Here is a 19,178-nt window from a genome sequence, read left to right on the forward strand (position 1 = left end):
ACGGTAAGGACGAAAAACCCCTTTCCTGGCCATCTTCCCATGAGAGAATATAGTTCCTCACCAACTCAATGAGTGGTGCTACAAGTATAGAAAAATATGGGACAAACCTTTTGTAAAAGTTTGTTAAGATATTAAAGCCCCCAATTTCCTTTATACTTGGTGGAGTAGGCCACTCAGGAATGACCTTTATTCTCTTAGGGTCCATGGGAAGCCCTTGATCACCAATTAAAAAGTTAGGGACAATAATGGAATAAAACATACCTTTTTCTTTATTTTCATGTTGATTATTCCTACAAAAAATTACGACAAACCTAAGGTGTCCCACATGAGCACCTAGGTTTGCATTGAAACAAAAAATAAGAACAAACCTATCTAATGAGTCCCTATGTACACAAATCATGAAGATGTTAGGTGCATGAGCGATTTTACAAAAGAGTGTTGCACCACTCAACACATTCATCATACCACATATCATAGGGATTTGGTGCCTAGTAATACCTATTTCAGGCACCAACAAAGCACAAGGATTTAAGCTCTTGCAAACCAAACCCTCATCCAACAACTTCTTTACTTGAGTAATAACCTCAATCTCAAGAGGTATGGCGGTGCTAAGGGATGTTTCCCTTGATAGGAGAAGGTAGAAAGATTGTTTAAGAAGGAGTGCTATTTTAATATCACATTTTGTTGCAAAATGATTTTCGTTGTTAACAATCTTCTTGGAGGAATCCTTTTCCTCCTTTTCCTTCCCCTTGGCCTTTGAAGACAAGGCCTTATTATCCTTCTTTTTCTTTTGTTTTTCTAGTTTTTCTTCCTCATCCCTCTTATCTTTCATAGTTAGTTGATCTTTGGCCACCTGTGAAGGTGTTTGAAGATGCAACACAAATTTAGTGACAAGATGGGTGAGGGTAATTTCATTAGTTAGGCCATTGTAAATGATCTTCCTATCAAATTGCCATGGCCTTCCTAAAAGAATATGTCCTGCCTCCATGTGAACTATATCACAATTAACTTCATCCTTATATGTCCCAATGGAGAAAGGTACCTTCACTTGTTGGTTAACTATCATTTCCCCTTGCTCATTGAGCCATTGAAGTTTATAAGGTTTTGGGTGGGGAATGATAGTGAGGTTCAACTTGGAAACTAATCTTGTGCTACAACAATTGCAACAAGATCCACTATCCACAATGAGAGAACAAGTTTTATCTTAAATTTTAAATCTTGTATGAAAGATGTTCTCTCTTTGGGATTGAGATAGATCACAAGATTGACCTCCAAGGAGCCTTCTAACCATTAAAAGGTCACCTTCTTCATGGGGGTAGACTTCCTCACTAGACTCTTCACCCCTTACTTCATCTTCACTTCCACTAGAGGAAGGGAAAGAAGTAGTCTCCTCTTGACTACTATAAACGTCTTGACCCCTCATAATCATGGTTTTTTTTTGTGGGGCATTGAGAGACAATGTGACCTCTCCCAAAACATTTGAAGCAATTAATGTTGCTAGTCCTTTCTTGGGAACTAGTCTTAAGGGTGGATTTCTCTATGGTCTTACAATTATCTTCCTTGGGTTTTGAAGGTGCAGCCCCAAAATTCCTTAGGCTTGGTCCTTCCTTGGATAAGAGTGAAAGCCATAAGATTTTGAAGAAGGTTTTCTTTTAAGTTGTTGCTCCACTCTTATACAAAGTTGGACTAGCTCATCTAGGTCCCTATATGGAAAGAGTTCAACCTTATCCCTCACTTCCATATTAAGCCCACTAAGGAACCTAGCTATGCTTGTTCTTTCCTCCTCCCTAAGTCCAACTCTTAAAAGGAGTAGTTCCATTTGTTGTCTATATTCTTCAACACTCATACTCCCTTGTCTAAGCCTTTGGAGCTTGTCCATAAGCTCCCTTTCATAGTAGGAGGGAATGTGCCTCTTCCTAAAGGCACTCTTAAGATCATTCCAATACTCTACTGGAGGATCCCCATGAATCCTTTGTTCCCTAACAAGGGAAGTCCACCAATAGAGGGCATAGCTAAGGGTAGCCAATGGAACTTTTCTCTCTTCGCTAATATAATGGCAAGCAAAGAGTTGTTCAACCTTCATTTCCCAATCTAAGTATGCCTCAACATTATCTTTTCCATGGAAATATGGGAGGCTAATGTTAACCTCTTGAGGCCTTCTATCCTTTTCTTTTCTTTGGGAGTGATGTTTAGTATGTGAACTATGGTGCCCTCTATAATAGTCGATAAGTTCTCCACTTAAACTCTTGCAAGAGTCATGACTATTATAGGAGGCATGTTTTTCTCTTTTCATTTCTTTCATTATTTTTCTTCTTTCTTCCTCTCTTATTTTCTCTCTTTCATCTTGACTTATTTCTTCCACTCTTTTTTTTCCTTTTTCTTTTCTCTCTTGTTTTTCTTTCCACAACTTAAGGGATCTCAACTCATCTAATATCTTATACAAGGGGCCCTTAGGAGTAGAACCCTCACCATTAACACTAGATGAAGAATGAAGACTCGTGTTGGTTCCTAAGTTATGGCTCATTCTTGTTGGGGGTTTGAAAACAAAAGGTAAAAGAAACTATGGTTGAAACTAGCCAAAATAAACACTAAAAGAGGTGTGAAAGATAAGGTAAAAACTAATTGGTAAAAGGCAAGCTATCTAGGCGGTTTGACAATGGAGGGTAAAGGAAATAATAAGCTACGAAACTAAGCAAGAAATTAAAGTGCAAGAAATGCAAACTAGGCGGATCCTAAGAGTGTTTGGATGACCTCATTTAAGGTTCACAACAAAACACTCACTATCCTAAGGGAAAATTGCCTAAAATTATTACACACAAATGGAAGTAGGGTGACCTAGCGGAGGCTCCCAACTTACTTCCAATGAAAGGCCTTTTTGTTACAAAATTTGAAAGCAAAGAAAATTGCCAATTACAAAATTACAAAGAAAAAAGTCCTCAATTGTGGTAGCTATTCTCTCTTTAGTGTTTCACTCAATTTGGAGTGCTTCTTAGTCCAATAGCTCTTAAGGTGGTTGGCCCCTTGTTTCTTGACTCAAATTCTTCAAGATATGGCACCAATCCTCCTTTCCAATTCCCTATATGGTAACTCACAAGCAAGGAAACAAAGAGACAAGCAATAACCAAAGACAAAAAAAAAATGAAATGAAAGCTAAACCAATAGAGTTTTAACAAGACCAATTTTCAAGGATTATGAAAAGCACAAAAAAGCAAGATAGGACTCAAACAGAAACCTAGAATGGCTCTAGAGTAGAGTAGAAAAACTAAAAAAAAAGACTCAAGAAACCTCTAGTTTTGGCACTTGTTTTCACAATAATTTTAAATTGAAATTTCAGAACTAGGATTGGTATAAAATAGGCACCAATTATAGAACAAATTTTGAGCCAAAACAACAAGCACACTTCCCTTTCACTTTTTTTTTTCCTGGACACTGATTTTTCTGCCAACTTGTGTGATTTTTCTTATTTTTTCCTTTAATCCAAATCGCTTGGTTCTTTTTTTATAATTTTGGTCGAGATGTCTAGAAAAGTAAGTAAAAATTTCATCTCAAAACATGTAGTGACCAATTCCCAGTAATTTATACAATTTTTTATGTTCAAGCTGCTAGCACCAGCGATTTCAACCTTGAAATCAAGAGTAGTGTTTATGTTGCTTAAGGCTTGGATAGTTACAATTTGTGTTTGCTTATGCTCAATTATCTTGAATAACACAATTCAAGAGAGCTTAAGACTTATTTGATTCACAAATCCAGCCACAACTCAACTTCATCATAGGCATCATGTAGGAATCTTAGAAAACAAAAAAAGAGTTCAACAACAAGACTACTTCTAGGAATTGATTTAGAACATGTTATGAACTAAATAACATGCATGAATTAGACTCAAAATTCAAAAGATAGGCTAAGAATGACAAGAATACTTGAAAATATGTATCTAGAATTCAATCAACAAAATAAAAATTCAACACAAACTTAGAACATAATGTGACAATTACTATGACTAAACATGACTCTAAGACAACATGGATTAAGTGACTTACACTTAGATTTTTGTGTTTTTTTTTTCCAATCAATATTTTGGAAGAAAATTTAGATCTAAGGTTCAGCACAAGAATATTATGAATCAAAAATGATAGAACCTAAAATCATCACAAAAACATGATTCAAGAGTAGATCTACAAAATTTGAACCATAGAAATCCAAGAACAAGTGTAGATCTAAGATTTAATCGGTTTATTTTTTTGAATCTACTCTAAACAGCACCAAGCCACAAGAAAATGGAGGATATATACATGGAGAATAAGATGAAGAACAAGGAATTAAAGAGAATTCACCGAACAAAAAGATTGAGGAAGCAAAAGAACATCACCTAGATGAAGATGCTCTTGATACCACATAATGTAAGCTTCATTGGTGCTTGTAGGCTTAGGATCCTCTTCGTCAATGGATTCCTTTGCTTCTTGGAAGATGAATGGCAGTGGAATGTAGAAGGAAGAGAGAGAGGAGACACCACTTCAAGGAGAAGATGAGCCTAGAAGAAGCTCATCACCATAGGAGGCCATGGATAAGGGCTTGGAGGAAGAAGGAGATGAATGAAGGGAGAGGGAGAGAAGAGCACGAAATTTTGTGCTCTAAAGGAGCTCTGAAATCTGAAGTTTAATATTCAAATGATCAAAGTTGAAAAAAATGCACACACATGATCTCTATTTATAGCCTAAGTGTCACACAAAATTGGAGGGAAATTTGAATTTCAATTCAAATTTCACTTGAATTTGAAATTGAATTTGTGGAGCCAAAATTTCACTAATTATGATTAGTGAATTTTAGTTATGGTTCAGCCCACTAATCCAAGATCAATTCCAAGATTCTCCACTAAGTGTGCTTAGGTATCATGAGGCATGTAAAGCATGAAGGGCATGCACAAAGTGTGACTATATGATGTGGCAATGGGGTGTAGTAAGCAATTGCTCACCTCCCCCTCTAAAATTTAATTGGATTAGGCTTCAACCAACTCAATTAAATTTATTTCCAACTTCACACATCAAATATTCACTTAGTGCATGTGAAATTACAAAACTACCCATAATACAAAAACTAGTCTAGGTGCCCTAAAATAAAAGGGCTGAAAAATCGTATATTTCTAGGGTACCCTACCTACATTATGGAGCCCTAAATACAAGGCCCAAAAATAATGAAACCTTAATCTAATATTTACAAAGATAAGTGGGCTCATACTTAGCCCATGGGCCCGAAATCTACCCTAAGGCTCATGAGAACCCTAGGGCCTTCTCTTGCATCTTTGGCCCAATCTTCTTGGAGTCTTCTATCCAATGCCCTTGGGGGGTAGGATTGCATCACACAACTCCATGTTTATCCAACAAAGTGAATTAACCCTAGGCAATTAATGTGAACAATTGAATTGAAATAAGAAGCATTTAATGAAAGCAAAATACTTGTTCTGATAAACGCTTCACGAGATGTGTCGGCCAAGTAAGGAAGGTGTCAAGTGCTTGTCCCACTAAGTTAACCTCGTCAGTGGGTACAGGAATGGGAGCATCTGTATCTTTAACCTCCTCAACACTTACCTTCACTTGATCATGCAACAAAGGGATGTTGTGAACGGTTGTGGATCCCTCATAAACTCTTCCTAGGGCAACTAGGCGGGGAGGATTTTCTTCGATGTGCAACCTGCATTTGTCTAAGTCACCCGTGTTTGGATCATTCCATAAAGGATCAACACAACTCTCCTTTGTGCTGAAACGAGCAGCTGAGGGACCAACCTCAGGCTCCGGAGGTAGTGCAAGTTCCTGTGATTGCATCTATGGCTGAAACTAGGACTGCATCTGGCTGAAGGATAACATCAGCTGTCGAGTCACTTTTTCTGTGATCGACTCCTCCAGTTGGTCCCTAATTTGTTGAATCAGTAGCTCTAGTTCTTCAGGAGCCATGGAGGAAGAAGTGTGCAAGGTCCATGGAGCTGATACAAAGTATTGCTTGATGGTCACTGTTAGTCGACTTATATGACTAACTTTTGTATAGAAAACATTTTCCAAAACTGTTTGATCAAGTGGCCTCGAAATAATTAAGAAGGGGGGGTTGAATTAATTATTAATGTACCTTGACTAATTAAAAATCTATCCTTCTTAATGTTACTGGATTCAATAAGGCTTTACTACTAAGTTATGTAACTTAAACAAAAGTAAAACTTAAAAGTAAAGTACACAGTGGAAATTAAAAAGTGTAGGGAAGAAGAAGACAAACACAAGAATTTTATATTGGTTCGGCAACAACCCGTGCCTACATCTAGTCCCCAAGCAACCACCGGTTCTTGAGATTTCTTTCAACCTTGTAAAATCCTTTACAAGTAAAGATCCACAAGGGATGTACCCTCCCTTGTTCTCTTTGAACAACCTAGTGGATGTACCCTCCACTTGAATTGATCCACAAGAGATGTATCCTCTGATGTAAGCTCCATTGGAGCTTGTAGGCCTAGGATCTTCTTCATCAATGGATTTTTTTGCTTCTTGGGAGATGAATGGCAGCGAAATGAAGAAAGGAAGAGAGAGAGGAGACGCCACTTTAAGGAGAAGATAAGTCTAGAAAAAGCTCACCACCATAGGAGGCCATGGATAAGAGCTTGGAGGAAGAAGGAGATGAATGAAGGGAGAGGAAGAGAAGAGCACGAAATTTTGTGCTCTAAATGAGCTTTGAAATCTGAAGTTTAATATTCAAATGATCAAAGTTGAAAAAAGTGCACACACATGACCTCTATTTATAGCCTAAGTGTCACAAAAATTGGAGAGAAATTTGAATTTCAATTCAAATTTCACTTGAATTTGAAATTGAATTTGTGGAGCCAAACTTTGGAGCCAAAATTTCACTAATTATGATTAGTGAATTTTAGTTATGGTTCAGCCCACTAATCCAAGACCAATTCCAAGATTCTCCACTAAGTGTGCTTAGGTGTCATGAGGCTTGTAAAACATGAAGGATATGCACAAAGTGTGACTATATGATGTGGCAATGGGGTGTAGTAAGCAAATGCTCACCTCCCCCTCTAAAATTTAATTGGATTGGGCTTCTACCAATTCAATTAAATTTATTTCCAACTTCACACATCAAATATTCACTTAGTGCATGTGAAATTACAAAACTACCCATAATACAAAAACTAGTCTAGGTGCCCTAAAATAGAAGGGCTGAAAAATCGTATATTTCTAGGGTACCCTACCTACATTATGGAGCCCTAAATACAAGGCCCAAAAATAATGAAACCTTAATCTAATATGTACAAAGATAAGTGGGCTCGTACTTAGCCCATGGGCCCAAAATCTACCCTAAAACTCATAAGAACCCTAGGGCCTTCTCTTGCATCTCTGGCCCAATCTACTTGGAGTCTTCTATCCAATACCCTTGCGGGGTAGGATTGCATCATTCCCTCCCCCTTGAAAAGGATTTGACCTTAAATCCCGAGGTTCTTGAAACTCTGGGCTTTTTTCCTTAATACCTGTAAAAAGAATAAAAGCATATATATTAGTGGTGTTTGGTATATTGAAGTAAGAAAAGGTCTGAAAACCCATTTCCTGGGCATCTTCCCATGAAGGAACATGGTTCCTCACCAACTCAATGAGTGGTGCTACAAGTACAGAAAAATTTGGGACAAACCTTTTGTAGAAGTTTGTTAAGTTATGGAAGTCCCAAATTTTTCTTATACTTGGTGGAGTGGGCCACTCAAGAATGACCTTTATTCTCTTAGGGCTCATGGGAACCCCTTGATCACTATTTAAAAAATTAAGAAAAGTAATGCAATAAAACATACCTTTTTCTGTATTTTCATGTTGATTATTCCTACCAAAAAGTATGACAAACCTAAGGTGTCCCATTTGAGTACCTAAGTTTGTATTGAAACTAAAAATAAGAACAAACCTACCTAATGGGTCCTTATGTACACACACTATGAAGATGTTAGGTGCATGAGTGATTTTACAAAAGGGGGTTGCACCACTCAAAACATTCATTATACCACCTATTTTAGGGACTTGGTGCCTAATAATACCTATTTTGGGCACCAACAAAGCACAGGATTTAAGCTCTTGTGAACCTAACCCTCATCCAATAACTTCTTTACTTGAGGAATAAACTCAAGCCCAAGAGGTGTGGCAATGCTAGCAAGTGTCTTTTTACAAAAGAGAAAATATGGAGGTTGTCTAAGAGGGAATGTTTCTTTAATGTTTGTCTTTATTGTAAAATGAGTTTCCTTCTTAGCTAACCTCTTGGAGGAGACACTTACCTCCTTACACTTCTCTTTAACCACTAATGGTTGTCCTTCTTCTTGGGGGTAGATTTCTTCACTAGATTCTTCCCCTTTTGCTTTTTCAGTTTCTTGGCCCCTCATAATCATGGTTTTTATGGTGGGGCATTGAGAAGAAATGTGTCCTCTTCTAAGACATTTAAAGCACTTTATAGAGCTAGTTTTCTCTTGCGTACTAGCCTTAGGGGATTGTTTTTCTATTGTCTTTCCCTTATCATCTTTGGGCTTAGAAGGTGCTGCCCCTAAGATGCCTAGACCTTGGTCTTTCTTTGGATAAGAATGAGATCCATAAGATTTTAAAGTAGACTTTCATTTAAGTTTTTGCTCTATCCTTATTTCCCAATCTAAGTAAGCCTCTACATTGTCCTTCCCATGGAAGTATGGGAGGTTAATGTTAGCCTCTTGAGGCTTTCTTTCATTTTCTCTCATATGGGAGTGAGGTCTAAGATGTGACCTATGTCTTCCTTCATAATAGTCACGAAGTTCTTCACTTAGGCTCTTGCAAGAGTTATGACTACTATAGGAGGCATGTTTTTCTTTTCTTAACTCTTTTAGTATTTTCCTTCTTTCCTCTTCCCTTATTTTCTCTTTTTCATCTTGACTTATTTCATTCGCTCTTTTTTTCTTTTTCTTTTCTCTCTTGTTTTTCTTTCCACAACTTAAGGGATCTCAACTCGTCTAATATCTTATACAAGGGGTCCTTAGGAGTAGAACCCTCACCATTAACACTAGATGAAGAATGAAGACTCATGTTGGTTCCTAAGTTATGGTTCTTTCTTGTTGGGGGTTTGAAAAAAAAGGTAAAAGAAACTATGGTTGAAACTAGCCAAAATAAACACTAAAAGAGGTGTGAAAGATAAGGTAAAAACTAATTGGTAAAAGGCAAGCTATCTAGGCGGTTTGACAATGGAGGGTAAAGGAAATAAGCTATGAAAGTAAGCAAGAAATTAAAGTGCAAGAAATGCAAACTAGGTGGATCCTAAGAGTGTTTGGATGACCTCATTTAAGGTTCCCAAAAAAACACTCACTATCCTATGGGAAAATTGCCTAAAATTATTACACACAAATGGAAGTAGGGTGACCTAGCGGAGGCTCCCAACTTACTTCCAATGAAAGGCCTTTTTGTTACAAAATTTGAAAGCAAAGCAAATTGGCAATTACAAAATTACAAAGAAAAAAGTCCTCAATTGTGGTAGCTATTCTCTCTTTAGTGTTTCACTCAATTTGGAGTGCTTCTTAGTCCGATAGCTCTTAAGGTGGTTGGCCCCTTGCTTCTTGACTAAAATTCTTCAAGATATGGCACCAATCCTCCTTTCCAATTCCCTATATGGCAACTCACAAGCAAGGAAACAAAGAGACAAGCAATAACCAAAGACCAAAAAAATGAAATGAAAGGTAAACCAATAGAGTTTTAACAAGACAAATTTCCAAGGATTATTCGAAAATTAAAGCAATGAAAAACACAAAAAAGCAAGATAGGACTCAAAGAGAAACCTAGAATGGCTCTAGAGTAGAGTAGAAAAAATCTAAAAAAAAGACTCAAGAAACCTCTAGTTTTGGCACTTGTTTTCACAATAATTTTCAATTGAAATTTCAGAACTAGGATTGGTATAAAATAGGCACCAATTATAGAACAAATTTTGAGACAAAACAACAAGCACACTTTCTTTTCACTTTTTTTTTCCTGGACACTGATTTTTCTGCCAACTTGTGCGATTTTTCTTACTTTTTCCTTTAATCCAAATAGCTTGGTTCTTTTTTTATAATTTTGGTCCAGATGTCTAGAAAATTCAGTAAAACTTTCAGCTCAAAAAACGTATGTTCAAGTTCGTATGTTCAAGCTGCCAGCACCAGCGATTTCAACCTACAAATCAAGACTAGTGTTTATGTTGCTTAAGGCTTGGATAGTTACAATTTGTGTTTGCTTATGCTCAATTATCTTGAATAACACAATTCAAGAGAGCTTAAGACTTATTTGATTCAAAAATCCAGCCAAACCTCAGCACCACAACTCAACTTCATCATAGGCATCATGTAGGAATCTTAGAAAACAAAAAAATAGTTCAACAACAAGACTACTTCTAGGAATTGATTTAGAACATGTTATGAACTAAATAACATGCATGAATTTACTCAAAATTCAAAAGATAGGCTAAGAATGACAAGAATACTTGAACAAATGTATCTAGAATTCAATCAACAAAATAAAAATTCAACACAAACTTAGAACATAATGTGACAATTACTATGACTAAACATGACTCTAAGACAACATGGATTAAGTGATTTACACTTAGATTTTTGTGTTTTTTTTTCTAATCAATATTTTGGAAGAAAATTTAGATCTAAGGTTCAGTACAAGAATATTATGAATGAAAAATGATAGAACCTAAAATCATCACGAAAACATGATTCAAGAGTAGATCTACAAAATTTGAACCATATAAATCCAAGAACAAGTGTAGATCTAAGATTTAATCGGTTTATTTTTTTGAATCTACTCTAAACAGCACCAAGCCACAAGACAATGGAGGATATACATGGAGAATAAGATGAAGAACAAGGAATTAAAGAGAATTCACCGAACAAAAAGATTGAGGAAGCAAAAGAACATCACCTAGATGAAGATGCTCTTGATACCACATGATGTAAGCTCCATTGGTGCTTCTAGGCCTAGGATCTTCTTCATCAATGGATTCCTTTGCTTCTTGGAAGATGAATGGCAGCATAATGGACAAGGAAGAGAGAGAGAGGAGACGCCACTTCAAGGAGAAGATGAGTCTAGAAGAAGCTCACCACCATAGGAGACCATGGATAAGAGCTTGGAGGAAGAAGGAGATGAATGAAGGGAGAGGAAGAGAAGAGCACGAAATTTTGTGCTCTAAAAGAGCTCTAAAATCTGAAGTTTAATATTCAAATGATCAAAGTTGAAAAAAGTGCACACACATGACCTCTTTTTATAGCCTAAGTGTCACACAAAATTGGAGGGAAATTTGAATTTCAATTCAAATTTCACTTGAATTTGTGGAGCCAAACTTTGGAGCCAAAATTTCACTAATTATGATTAGTGAATTTTAGTTATGGTTCAGCCCACTAATCCAAGATCAATTCCAAGATTCTCCACTAAGTGTGCTTAGGTGTCATGAGGCATGTAAAGCATGAAGGACATGTACAAAGTGTGACTATATGATGTGGCAATAGGGTGTAGTAAGCAATTGCTCACCTCCCCCTCTAAAATTTAATTGGATTAGGCTTCAACCAATTCAATTAAATTTATTTCCAACTACACACATCAAATATTCACTTAATGCATGTGAAATTACAAAACTACCCATAATACAAAAACTAGTCTAGGTGCCCTAAAATAGAAGGGCTGAAAAATCGTATATTTCTAGGGTACCCTACCTACATTATGGAGCCCTAAATACAAGGCCCAAAAATAATGAAACCTTAATCTAATATGTACAAAGATAAGTGGGTTCATACTTAGCCCATGGGCCCGAAATCTACCCTAAGGCTCATGAGAACCCTAGGGCCTTCTTCAGCAGCTCTAGCCCAATCTTCTTGGAGCCTCTTGCTCATGGTTCTAGTGACTGGTCCCTTCCTAGGGAGGATTGCGTCAATTTTATACCTTTTGATCATCCTGAGCATTCCATTACTGGTGAATCTGTGCATTCTGTTATTGGTGATTTTGAACATCCTGATTTTGAGCATTATAATTTTGAGCATTCTGATTTTGAACATTTCAAGAACATGGCACAACCTCCACCCCGTGAGAGGACTCTAAGGGACATGGCTGCACCTGATTTCACCTACGAAAGCATGTGCATCCAATACCCTGATGAGGATGTCCCATATGTTCTTAAAACTGGACTGATCCATTTGCTTCCAAAGTTTCATGGCCTTGCAGGTGAAGACCCGCACAAATATCTGAAAGAATTTCATATTGTCTGCTCCACCATGAAACCCCCAGATGTCCAAGAGGATCACATATTTCTAAAGGCTTTTCCTTATTCTTTAGAAGGAGTGGCAAAGGATTGACTATATTACCTTGCTCCAAGGTCCATCAGAGTTGGGATGACCTTAAGAGAGTATTCTTTTAGAAAAAAAATTTCCTGCTTCCAGGGCCACAGCCATCAGGAAGGATATCTCAGGTATTAGACAACTCAGTGGAGAGAGCCTATATGAATACTGGAGAGATTAAAAAAATTATGTGCCAGTTGCCCTCACCATCAGATTTCGGAGCAGCTTCTTCTCCAATATTTTTATGAAGGACTCAGTAATATGGAGAGAAGTATGATAGATGCTGCCAGTGGTGGAGCCCTTAGAGACATGACTCCTGCTGAAGCCAGAAATTTAATTGAGAAGATGGCTTCCAACTCCCAATAGTTTAGCGCCAGAAATGATGCTATAGTCATTAGAGGAGTGCACGAGGTAGCTACAAACTCATCTTCATCGTTTGAAACTAAGAAGCTTGAAGGCAAACTAGATGCATTGGTTAACTTGGTAACCCAATTGGCCTTGAATCAGAAATTTGTACCTGTCGCAAGAGTCTATGGTTTATGCTCCTCTGCTGACCACCATACAGACCTTTGCCCTTCCATGCAGCAACCTGGAGCAATTGAGCAGCCTGAAGCTTATGCTGCAAACATTTACAATAGACCTCCTCAACCTCAACAGCATAATCAACCACAGCAGAACAATTATGACCTCTCCAGCAATAGATACAATCCTGGATGGAGGAATCACCCTAATCTCAGATGGTCTAGCCCTCAACAACAACAACAGCAGCCTACTCCTTCCTTCCAAAATGTTGTTGGCCCAAGCAGACCATACATTCCTCCACCAATCCAACAACAGCAACAGCCCCAGAAACAGCAAACAGTTGAGGCTCCTCCGCAACCTTCCCTCAAAGAACTTGTGAGGCAAATGACTATGCAAAACATGCAGTTTCTACAAGAGACCAGAGCCTCCATTCAGAGCTTAACTAATCAGATGGGACAATTGGCTACACAATTAAATCAACAACAGTCCCAGAATTCTGACAAGCTGCCTTCTCAATCTGTCCAAAATCCCAAAAATGTCAATGCCATTTCATTGAGGTCGGGAAAGCAGTGTCAAGGACCTCAACCCATAGCACCTTTCTCATGTGCAAATGAACCTACCCAACTTCACTCTACTCTAGAAAAAGGTGATGACAAAAATTTACCTAACAATTTCTGTGCAGGTGAATCTTCCACTGGTAATTCTGATTTGCAGAAGCAGCACATCCCTCTTCCATTCCCTCCAAGAGCAGTTCCCAACAAAAAAATGGAAGAGGTAGAGAAAGAGATCTTGGAAACATTTAGAAAAGTAGAGGTAAACATACCTCTACTGGATGCAATAAAGCAAATTCCAAGATATGATAAATTCTTGAAGGAGTTGTGCACTAATAAGCGAAAGCTTAAAGGAAGTGAACGAATTAGCATGGGCTGAAAAGTCTCCCCATTGATTGGTAAATCTATCCCCCAAATTCCTGAAAAATGTAAAGATCCAGGTACATTCAACATACCTTGTATTATAGGGAATAGTAAGTTTGACAATGCCATGCTAGATTTAGGAGCTTCTGTTAGTGTTATGTCTCTGTCTATTTTTAATTCTCTATCTCTAGGTCCCTTGCAGTTAACTGATGTGGTAATTCATTTAGCTAATAGAAGTGCTGCCTATCCTATTGGTTTCATAGAAGATGTCTTAGTTAGAGTTGATGAATTGATTTTCCCTGTTGATTTTTATATTTTGAATATGGAGGATGGATTTTCTCAAGGATCAGTTCCCATCATTCTAGGCATACCCTTTATAAAAACTGCTAGAACTAAGATATATGTATATGCAGGCACACTATCCACGGAGTTTGGTGATATAACTGTTCATTTTAATATTCTGGATGCTATGAAACACCCATCTGAATATCTTTCTGTATTTCGTGCTGAAATAATTGACCATGTTGTTGATGAATACATGATTGATCTTTATTCTAATCTGCATGCCTCTCACTCTTCATGCATTGAGTCTGAAATTGTACTTGATCATATGTCTGAATTTGATGCTGAGAGTGAATCTGAAATTGATATTGATTGCATGTCTGGTGGTGGTGGTGTTTTACCTCTCGAGATTGAGTTTATAGAGTCAGATAGGACTAACCATGTTTCAGGAAGTACACATACCTCTGACTTTCTTTTTAAGGTACAAGCTGAGAACCCATCTTCTTCTACCACTATCCAGCCGGCCACACCAGAATTGAAGCCTCTGCCATCAAATTTAAAATACGCTTACTTGGATGATAGCAAAAGTTTTTTAGTAATTATATTTGTCTCCCTTGCTGATGAGCAAGAGGAGAAGTTGTTGTCTGTTCTCAAGAAGCATAAGAAGGCTATAGGCTGGACCCTGGTAGACATTCCTGGTATTAGCCCATCCACGTTGAAGAAGGAGATAACCAAGCTTTTGCAAGCTGGAATCATTTATCCTATCTCCGACAGCCAATGGGTGAGTCCTGTCCAGGTAGTCCCAAAGAAAACCGGCCTCACAGTGATAAAAAATGAGAAGGAGGAGCTGATTCCTACTCGGGTGCAGAACAGTTGGAAATTTTGCATCGACTATAGGATGCTGAACCAGGTTACCAAAAAGGACCATTTTCCCCTGCCATTCATTGACCATATGCTTGAACGCCTGGCAGGATTCTACAGGCGCTTTATAAGAGATTTTAGCAAAGTAGCCCTTCCACTGTCCAACTTGTTGCAAAAGGAGGTGGAGTTTGACTTTAATGACAAATGCAAAGAGGCTTTTGATTGCCTCAAAAGAGCGCTGACTACCACCCCCATCATCCAGGCACCCGACTGGACAGCCCCTTTTGAGCTTATGTGTAATGCATCAAATTATGCATTGGGGGCTGTCCTTGCTCAGAAAATTGATAAATTGCCCAGGGTGATATATTATGCTTCTAGGACTTTAGATGCTGCCCAAGCGAATTACACTACTACTAAGAAAGAGCTTCTAGCCATAGTTTTTGCTCTTGAAAAATTTCGATCTTATTTGCTTGGTACCTGCATTATTGTTTATACTGACCATGCATCTCTAAAGTACTTGTTGAAGAAGGCTGATTCTAAGCCTAGGTTGATCCGATGGATGCTCTGGCTCCAAGAGTTTGACTTGGAGATCCGTGATAGGAGCGGAGCACAAAATTTAGTTGCTGATCATTTGAGTCAGATCGAACGTGTATCTGATGCGGATTCTCCCATTCGGGATGATTTCCCGGATGATCATTTGTATATATTGTATAGTATTTCTAACTCTCTTTCTACTCCCTAGTTTGCTAACATTGTCAATTATTTAGTTGCTTCTATTTTTCCTCCCTTAGCATCTAAGGCCCAAAAAGATAAAATTAAAAGTGATGCTAAGTATTTTATTTGGGATGACCCCTACTTGTGGAAATTGTGTAGTGATCAGGTCATTAGACGATGCATTCCAGATCATGAGACTGACTCAGTCCTGCAGTTCTGTCATTCTTCCGCACCTGGAGGTCATCTGGGTGTTCAAAGGACAGCTCGCAAAGTGCTTGATTGTGGCTTTTATTGGCCCACCATCTTTAAAGATGCATGGATGATCTGCAGCACTTGTGAACAGTGTTAGAGAGCAGGAAATACACTTACATGGCGACAACAAATGCCTCAGCAACCTATGCTATTCTGTGAGGTGTTTGATGTCTGGGGTATAGATTTCATGGGCCCTTTTCCTGTCTCTTTTGGTTATGTTTACATTCTCCTTGCAGTTGACTATGTTTCAAAATGGGTGGAAGCCAAGCCCACTAGAACTAATGATGTTAAGGTTGTTGCAGATTTTGTCTGATCTAATCTGTTTTGCAGGTTTGGAGTACCTAAAGCAATTGTTAGTGATCAAGGAACCCATTTTTGCAACAGAACAATGCATGCCTTGCTTAAAAAGAACGGGGTTTTACACAGGGTATCCACACCATAGCACCCCCAAACCAATGATAGGCAGAAATTTCTAATAGGGAGATCAAGAGAACTTTAGAGAAGATTGTGCAACCAAGCAGGAAAGATTGGAGTACCAGGCTTGATGATGCTCTTTGGGCACATCGGACTGCCTACAAAGCACCCATAGGAATGTCTCCTTATCGGGTTGTCTTTGGAAAGGCATGTCATCTTCCAGTGGAGATTGAGCACAAAGCATACTGGGCAGTGAAGACTTGCAACTTCTCTATGGATCAAGCTGGTGAGGAAAGAAAGTTGCAACGGAGTGAGTTAGATGAAATCTGCCTAGAAGCCTATGAGAACGCCAAGTTCTACAAAGAAAAGACCAAGAAGTTCCATGATAGCATGATAGTTAAGAAGGACTTCATGGTTGGGCAAAAAGTGTTATTGTATAATTCTAGGCTTGGACTCATGAGTGGTAAGTTGAGGTCTAAGTGGATTGGTCATTTTGTTGTTACTAATGTTTTTCCTTATGGTACAGTTGAGATCAAAAGCGACTCCACAAACAAGAGCTTCAAGGTCAACGGACATCGACTTAAGCCATTCCTCACAAACCCTTCTTTAGTGAACATAGTGGTGGAAGAGACTTCCTTAATCCACCCTACTCTTCCTCCACCATGACTTAGGGAGTTCTTCTTTTCCTATCTCCTTCTTTGCTTTTATTACACTTGTCTGATTCTATTTGATGGTTTAATTGCTTTTAATCTTTTAATTGTGCAACATTGAGGACAATGTGTTGTTTAAGTATGGGGGGGGGAGTGTTCTTTGGTTTTGCTAGTTCTGTTGGTTTTGTTAATTTGTTAATGTTGTTAGTTTTGTTGGGTTTCTAGTTTAATATTTTAGGTCAATTCTGTGTGCATGTACAAATTTGCATGTTTTTTTTTTTAATTAGAGGATATGTTCAAGAAATGGGTAATTGTTTTTTTTTTAAAAAAAAGCCTCTTGACATTTTGCGATTTGAAATCCTTGCTTTTCCTCTACATGTCATGATAGTTTTGAAAGCTCAATTTGAAAGTGATGAGTTTACCTTTGTGAGAATTTGAGCCATCCATCATCATAATCATTTGGTGTGTTTTGCCTCATTGATTGCTTGCACAATAGCCTTGGCTTGATTCTTGTTTATGCTTCCTAATTCACATGCATATTTGGAAATGATTTAGGCAATTTTGTTCTTATAAGCTCCAAGCCAAATGGACTTACCTTGAATTAATTCCTTTGATAGCCCTTTTGAGCCTTGTTTCCCTTTCCTTGTTTTGAAGCTCACTACAAGCCTTAAGTGAAAAAACATGATATCACCATATCCCTAAGGAATTTTGGAGCTTTGGAATTGTTTTGGGAATAAGTGTGGGGGGTTTTTGTTTCATTGGATAACATGTTTTGTTGGCTACGCTTCATGATGTATTTTGGGCCATACTTGATGTACATTGTATATTGGTTAAATGTTGGACATGCTGAATGAGATGTTGTTTCTCAAAGGCTATAGAGCAAAAAAAAAATCGAAAAAGAAAAAGAAAAGCAATAAAGTTGAGTGAATAAGATCATAAATGGCAAAAGAATGATAAGACTCTTGGTTCTACTCTTTATGTTTAAATTTTATCTTTAGTTCTTTTTATTTTTTATTTTCTTAATATGCACTTATTCCCCATTGCTCCTCTATTCCTTTGGGATTTAGCCTCTTATTCCATATTTTTCCATACCTTGTCCTTGGCCCCATTACAACCTTAAAAGACCTTTTGATCCTCATGTGCTTGTGTTTATGGGTTGATTGTCAATTTTAGAATCTTGCCAAGTTTATGTGGTGTTTGTTTTCATAGGTGCTTTGAGGGTAAATAGTAGCCTAGACACTTGAGAGATAGAATGTATATCTTGTGAGGCTTTATCACTTTTCATTCTTGAGCTGATTAACTATTTTGCCATGATTGGGTTGCTTGGATGATTTTCATGAATGACTTTACTTTTCAGATCTCCTTATGTGAGATGTTAGATGTTACCCATTCCTTTCATTCCTTGATGTTCATTGAGGAATATGTGAATGTTTCTGGTTGTCTCTCTTTGATATCCTTGGATTTTGTTCTTTGTTTCATTTTGCCCAGGAGTGCAAAAGGCTAAGTATGGGGAGTTTTGATGTGCCATCATTTTCTTCTATTTCTTAAACCCTTTTTGCACCATTTTAATTACTGATTAGTCTTAACTGTTAAATTAATTAGGCAGTTTTATTATTTGGGCTCATTAAGCTAATTTGATGTTTTTAATCTAATTTCAGGAATTAATGAAATATTGGGCTTAATCCGGATTTTGGTTGTGGACTTGAAGAGGGCAAATAAAGCAGCGCTTACTTTTGTTAATTTCTAATCAGGAGATTGCAATTTTATTTTATGTGGTTCAATGCTTATTTCGTTTTGGGCCAGAATAATGTAATAGAGCCCAGTTACTTTGAGTGACTCTTTTTAAATAGCAGCCTTGGGATTCGTGTAAGGCTATTCTGAGGGCTATTCAGTATTTAGAGCCTTGTTTAGGGTTTTACGTTTTTCTGTTCTAATGCTACTGTTCACGTAATGCAATTTTCCATTTTCTGCTTCTAATTACAATTTCGTTCTTGTTTCTTCTTCTGCTTTCATTTACGTTTCTGCTTTTAGTTTCATTTACGTTTTTTGTTTGAATCTATGGAAGGCTAAATATTCTGGTGTTGTTTCCTTTTGAGGACGAAGCTCAACTCTCTTCGAGGTTTTGTTTATAATGTGGCTTCCTGGCAGTTTTCCCTTCACCAGTTAACCCACATTCGTTAATATTAATCTGTGCACGCTTCGTGTTCGATTAATTGCCTCTGAGCCTAACTTGCGTTC

Source organism: Glycine max, chromosome 5, assembly GCF_000004515.6.
Source record: "Glycine max cultivar Williams 82 chromosome 5, Glycine_max_v4.0, whole genome shotgun sequence".
NCBI classification, from domain to species: domain Eukaryota; kingdom Viridiplantae; phylum Streptophyta; class Magnoliopsida; order Fabales; family Fabaceae; genus Glycine; species Glycine max.